General features: G+C 35.7%; 1 pseudogene; it reads left to right on the top strand.

The window, feature by feature from the left end:
* Positions 1–62: 62 nt before the first annotated feature.
* On the top strand, positions 63–975 carry LOC134376015 (olfactory receptor 2G3-like; annotated as a pseudogene).
* Positions 976–7218: the final 6243 nt, after the last annotated feature.

Genomic DNA, 7218 nt, shown 5'->3' with positions numbered 1-7218 from the left:
AATAAAGTGTTTGAAATGCACCCATTATGTTCCTCTTAGCAGGTGCAGTTCCTTCTGGAGAGATGGGATGGGGCAATGAGAGCTCCCTGATGGGTTTCATCCTTCTAGGCTTCTCCGCCCACCCTCGCCTGGAGGCTGTGTGTTTGTTCTCACTCTGGTGGGGAACTTCACTATCATCATCATCTCATCTCTAGACCCCACTCTCCACACCCCTATGTACTTCTTCCTCACAACCTCTCTTCACTCTGCTTCACTACTAGCCTCACTCCTCAGACCTTAGTTAACCTGCGAGGACCAGAACAGACCATCACTGATGGTGGCTGTGTGGTGCGACTCTGTTTCTCTAGCACTGGGCTCCACTGAGTGTTTCCTTTTGGCTGTGATGGCCTCGGATCACTCCATTGCTGTCTGCAAACCCCTCCACTATGTAGTTATCATGAACCCACGGGTTTGCCAACAGCTGGCATCCATCTCCTCGCTCAGTGGTTTGGCCAGTTCCTTGATCGATGCTACCCTCACCTTGCAATTGCCGCTCTGTGGCAACCACAGGCTGGATCACTTTATTTGTGAAGTACCAGATCTCCTCAAGTTGGCTTGTGTGGACACCACTATCAACGGACTGGTGCTTTTTGTTGTTAGCATCCTGTTCCTCATGATTCCACCAACACTCATTCTTATGTCCTATGGCTTCAGAACTCAAGCTGTGCTGAGGGTCAAATCTGTGGAGACAAGGCATAAAGCCTCAGCACCTGCGCCCCCCACCTTGTGCTGGTGATCATTTTCTATGGCACCCTAATCTACATGTACCTGCAACCCAGTGACAGTAATGCACAGGACCAAGGCAAGTTCATCTCTCTCTTCTTCACTATGGTGACTACCACCTTAAATCCTATCATCTACACTTTAAGGAACAAGGATGTGAAAGAGGCTCTCAAGAAACTTCTCTCTGGAAAATCGTGCTACCTACAGACGTGATATGCAAGGAATTGATGATAAGCCATGGACTTCCTCAGCCTCTATTTAGCCAAATCCATAGTTCTAAATTTTGTACCAGCTAAATTACTGTTCACTTATTTTATCTTAGATAAGGGCTATTTTCCCTATCTATGTGTCACTAAGCAAAATGTATATATGTTTAAGTCGACAGCTTGAGCCATGGAGAAGAGAGATGTGCCTGGGTGCGATGTGTGAGACTCACCATAAAGTCCACATTTTACTTCTGATGCTTATTCCCTGGGATTTAAAAAATGAATTATTAAATATTTACTAACTATTTCTCTAGGTTATTAGGATTTCCCTCACAATTTCAGTAAAATGCTCAGTTTTCTGCCAAAAACACACTTTATATTTACTTTACCCTCCCCTCCCCATTAAAGCTTTATATTGGGAAATAAGCAATTTCTACATGTACTTCCTCTACCAAGGCAGAAAAATACTTGTTTGTATTTAGTTTCAATTTATCGATAAGTGGGATATTGTATTAACTATTTTTCTCATAAACCATTTGCCATTAAAAAAACATCTTGAGAATTCAGTAAGCAGTAAAAAAAAACCAAAATATACCGAACACATTGTTTTTCATAACTCAGTGCATCTCCTTTTGTGGTCTGAAGATCTCTGTATGTGTGGTAGATATGAGCTTTCTGAGACCAAAAAAAAAAAGAATAATAATAATGAAATAATTTTGTTCGAAACCATTTCACTCGTTAGATTAATATGAATAATTGGAATTTATTATTTTCCTTTAAAAATAGCTTCATTAAGGTATAAGTGATATACAAAAAGTGTACATATTTAATGGGTACAATTTCATGAGTTATGACATGCACACAACCATGAAAAAATCACCACAATCAAGATAATACAGATATTCATCATCTCTAGAATTTTTTTGTGTCTTTGTGCTGTAAGAACACAACACAAACTCTAACCTTTTAACAAATTTTTAAGAGCATGATACAGGACTGTTAGCTATAAGCACTATGCTGCACAGCAGATCTCTAAAACTTATTCATCTTGCATAAGTGAAACTTTGTACTTATTGAACAAAAACTCCCCATTCGCCTCCCCCCATCTCCTAGTAACTACTTTTCTATTCTCTACTTTTATGATTGTGACATATAAGTGAGATCATGAGGTATTTGTCTTTCTGTGTCTGGCTTATTTCACTAAGCATAATGTCCTTCAGGTTCATCCATGTTGTCAGAATGGCAGGATTTAATTCTTCTTTAAGGTTGAATAATTTTTTATTATATGCATATACCACTTTTTCTTTCTTTCTACTCATTATTTTTAATTGACAAATATCATATTTATGGTATACAATACGATGTTTTGATAGATGTATACATTGTGGAAAGGCTGAATCAAGTGAATTAACATGATCATTACCTCATGTACTTATCATTGTTTTGTAATTGGAACACTTAGAATCTATTCTTAGCAATTTTCAAGTATACAGTAAATTGCTATTAACTATAGTCACTATGTTGTGTAATAGATTTCCTGAACTTCTTCCTCCTAAATGAAATTTTGTGTCCTGTGACCAGTATCTCCCCAAACCCCATTTTGCTCTCTGCTTTTATGAATTCAGCTTTCAAATATTCCACATATAAATGAGATTATGCAGTATTTGTCTTTCTGTGCCTAGTTAATTTTACTTAGCATAATGTCCTCCAGGTTTATCTATGTTGTTGCAACTAACAGGATTTCCTTCTTTTTAAGGCTGAATTACGTTCCATTGTAAACATACCACATTTTTCTTTATCTCTTCATTTGTTGATTGGAATTTGTGTTATTTCCATATCTTGCCTGATTGTGAATAATGTTGCTATGAACATAGAAGTGCAGACAGCTCATTGTAATCCTGATTTCAATCTTTGTGGGTTTTTTTACCATTAAAAAAAATTAATTTACCAACATACAATGTAGTCGATTTTTGTGTTCCTTTATGGTTCATCCTTTTCCACCCTCCCTCTCTCTCTTCCCCATCAACATATCTGTTCACATGTCATAGCAAGTTCAAGGAATTGTTGTGATTGTTCTGTCTTCTTCACCCTCCATTTATTTGTCTGGATATTTATTTATTTATTTTGATTAGCTCCCAAGAATAAGTGAGAACATGTGGCATTTCTCTTTCTGTGCCTGGCTTATTTTGCTTAATATAATTTTCTATAAGTCCATCCATGTTGCTGCGAATGGTAGTATTTCATTTTTTTTTTAATTGCAGAGTACTGTTCTATTGTGTAGATATACCACATTTTCCTTATCCACTCATCCGATTATGGGCATTTAGACTTGTTCCAACTCTTGGCTATTGTAAATAGCACTGCAATGACTGCAATGAACATGGGAATGCAGGTATCCCTTTGACATGAGGTTTTCCATTCCTCTGGGTATATACCCAGCAGTGGAATAGCCAAGTCATACGGTAGATCTATCTGTAATTGAGGAACCTCCATTCTATTTTCCATAAAGGCTGCACTATTTTGCAGTCCCACCAAAAGTGTAGGAAGATTCCTTTTCTTTCACATCCTCATCAGCATTTTTCATTCTAAATCTTTTGGAAGTTAGCCATCCTAATTGGAGTGAGATGGTATCTCAAAGTGGTTTTGATTTGCATATCATGAATGCTGAGTGATGTTGAGCATTTTATCATGTGTCTGTTGGCCACTCACATAGCTTCCTTTGAGAAATGCCTATTCAGCTCCTTTGCCCATTTTTTAATTGGGTTACTTGTTTTTTTGTTGTTAAGTTGTTTGAGTTCCTTGTATGTTTTGGATATTAATCCTTTGTCAGGTGTATATTTTGCAAATATTTTCTCCCATTCTGTTGGTTGTCTTTTTAGTCTGTTAATTGTTTCTTTTGCTGTGTAAGAAGCTTTTTAGTTTAATATAATCCCATTTGTTTATTTTTCCTTTGGTTGCTTGTGCTTTGGGGGGCATATTCATAAATTCTGTTCCCAATTCTACTTTCTGGAGTGTTTCCTCTATGTTTTCTTTAAGGAGTTTTATTGTTTTAGGGTATATATTTAATCCTTTAATCCATTTTGAGTTGATTTTGTTATATGGCCAGAGGTATGGGTCTAGTTTCATTCTCCTACATATGAATATCCATCATCCCAGCATGATTTACTGAAGAGGTAGTCTCTTTCCCAGTGTGTAGACTTGGTGCCTTTTTTGAAGATCAAATGGCTGTCGGTGTATGGGTTAATTTCTGGACTCTCTATTCTGTTCCATTGATCCACATGCCTTTTTTTATGCCAATACCATGCTGTTTTGGTTACTATAGCTTTTAGTATAGTTTAAAGTCAGGTAGTGCTATGCTTCCAGCTTTATTTTTTTTTTCTCAAGACTGCTTTGGCTATTCATGGTCTTTTGTTGTTCCATATGAATGTCTGGATTGTTTTTTCCACTTCTGAGAAAAATGTCATTGGAATTTTGATGGAGATTGTATTGAATCTGTAGATCACTTTGGGTAGTCTGGACATTTTCACAATTTTAATTCTTCCAATCCAAGAGCATGGAATATCTTTCCGTCTTCTTGTGTTCTCTTTAATTTCTCTCAGCAGTGGTTTGTAATACTCATTGTAGAGATCTTTCAGCTCCTTCATTAAATTGATTCCTTGGTATTTTATTTTTTTGGTGACAATTGTAAATGGGCTAGCTTTCTTGATTTCTTTTTCTGCCAGTTCATTGTTGGAGTATAGACATGCTACTGATTTTTGTGTGTTGATTTTGTATACTGCAAGTTTGCCAAAATCATTTATCAACTCTAAGAGTTTTTTGTAGAGTCTTTGGGCTGTTCTCTACGTAGGATCATATAATCTGTAAACAGTGGCAGTTTGACCTCACCTTTTCCAATCTGGTTGTCCTTTATTTCCTTCTCTTCCTTGATTGTTCTGGCTAGTACTTCTAACACTGTTTTGAATAGGAGTGGTGAGAGTGGGCATCCTTGTCTAGTTCCTGTTCTTAAGTGAAAATACTTCAGATTTTCCCCATTCAGGATGATATTGGCAGTGGTCTTATCATATATGGCTTTAATTATATTGAGTTACTTTCCTTCTATACCCAATTTATAGGGAGTTGTTATAATGAATGATTGTTGAATTTTGTCAAATGCTTTTGCAACGTATATAGAGATGATCATACAGATTTTGTCTTTGATTTTTTTGACATTGTGTATCACATTTTTTGATTTGCATATGGTGAACCAACCTTGCATCCCTGTGATGAATTCCACTTGATCTTGGTGTATAATTTTATGTATGTGTTGCTGTATTCTGTTAGCTAGTATTTTATAGTGGATTGTGACAACTATATTCATCAAAGATATTGGCCTGTGGTTTTTTTTTTTTTTTTTTTTTTTTTTTCTGTATCCTTTTCTGGTTTTGGTATCAGGGTGATGTTTGCTTCATAGAATGAGTTTGGGAGAATGGCCTCTGTTTCATTTTTTTGGATTAATTTGTAGAGAATTGGTATTAATTCCTCTTTAAAGCTTTGGTAGAATTCTGTAGTGAAGCCATCTGGTCCTGAGATTTTCTTTGTTGGGAGACTGCTGATAATCGCTTCAATCTCTTTGATTGTTATTGGTCTGTTCAGATTTTCTATGTCTTCTTCACTCACTCATGGTAGTTTATGTGTGTCCAGAAATTTATCCACTTCCTCCAGATTTTCAAATTTGTTGGCATATAGTTCCTTATAGTAGTCTCTAATGAATCCTGTATTTTTGAGATATTGGTTGTAATATCACCGTTTTCATTTCTATATTTTGTTATTTGTGTCTTCTCTCTTCATTTTTAGTTAGTCTTGCTAATGGTTTTTCAATTTTATTTATCTTTTCAAAAAACCAGCTTTTTCTTTATTGACATTTTGTGTCAATTCTGTGAACTACTTTTGGGTTTGGATTGTTCTTGTTTTTCTGATTCTTTAAGGTGAAGTGTTAGGTCCGTTCACTTGCCATCTTTCCATTCTTCTGATGTAAGCATTTAATGTGATTAATTTCCCCCTTAGTACTGCTTTTGCAGTATCCCACAAGTTTTGGTATGATGTGTCATTATTTTCACTAGTTTCAATAAATTTTTTGATTTCCTGTTTAATTTCTTCTTGGACCCATATGTCATTGAGTAGAATGCTGTTTAATTTCAAGGTATTTGTATGGTTTCCAGAGTTTCACTTGTTATTGATTTCTAATTTTAATCCATTGATTCTGATAAAAATGCATGGAATAATTCCAATTTTTTTGAATTTGTTGAGACTTGATTGTGACCTAACATGTGTTCTATCCTGGAGAATGTTCCATGTGCTGATGAAAAAAATGAATATTCTGAGGTTGTTGGATGAAATGTTCTGTAGATATGTGCCAAGTCCAATTGGTCTAAAATGTTGTTTGGATTTTGTGTTTCTCTGTTGATATTTTGCCTACATGATCTATCCAATGTTTAGAGAGGGGTGTTCAGGTCCATTACTATGATGGTATTAGTGTCTACCTCTTTCTTTAGGTCTAACAGTGTCTGCTTTATGAATCTGACTGCTCTGATGTTGGGTGCATATATATTTATGACTTTTACATATTCTTGTTGGATAGATCATTTTTATTATTATATAGTGGCCTTCTTTATCTCTTTTTATGGGCTTTGGCTTAAAGTCTATTTTATCTGGTATAAGAATATCTACTGCAGCTTGTTTTTCATCTCTGTTTGCATGGTATATATTTTTCCATCTTTTCACTATTGGTCTATGTGTGTGTCTTTACATGTGAGGTGAGTCTCTTGAATGCAGCATATTGTTGAGCCAACCTTTTTAATCCAATCAGTCAATCTGTGCCTTTTGAGTGGGGAATTTAATCTTTTTACATTAGGAGGTATTATTGAAAGGTATTGATTCACTCCTGGCATTTTACTGATTATTGTTTGGATGTTTTAAACATCTTTTGCTCCTTTCTTTCTGATTTACTTTTTGTCTTCTGTGTTTGTTGGTTTCTTGGGATGGTAGAAAAACTTTTTTTTTTCTTTATTTACTGATGGGTTTTGTTCTTTCTTGAGTATTCAAGGCAGTGATGGTTGTTTTTCAGGTACCAGACTCAGTACTCCCTTGAGAGTTTGTTGTAAGGCTGGTCTTGTGGTACCGAACTCCTGTAGTTTTCATTTGTCTGGGAAATATACTATTTGTCCTTCACTTTGGAAGGATAGCCTTGCTGAGTAAAGTATTCCTGGCTGGC

The sequence above is a fragment of the Cynocephalus volans genome, chromosome 4 (assembly GCF_027409185.1).
Source record: "Cynocephalus volans isolate mCynVol1 chromosome 4, mCynVol1.pri, whole genome shotgun sequence".
In the NCBI taxonomy this organism is placed as follows: domain Eukaryota; kingdom Metazoa; phylum Chordata; class Mammalia; order Dermoptera; family Cynocephalidae; genus Cynocephalus; species Cynocephalus volans.
This window is presented reverse-complemented; position numbering and strand designations above follow the sequence as displayed.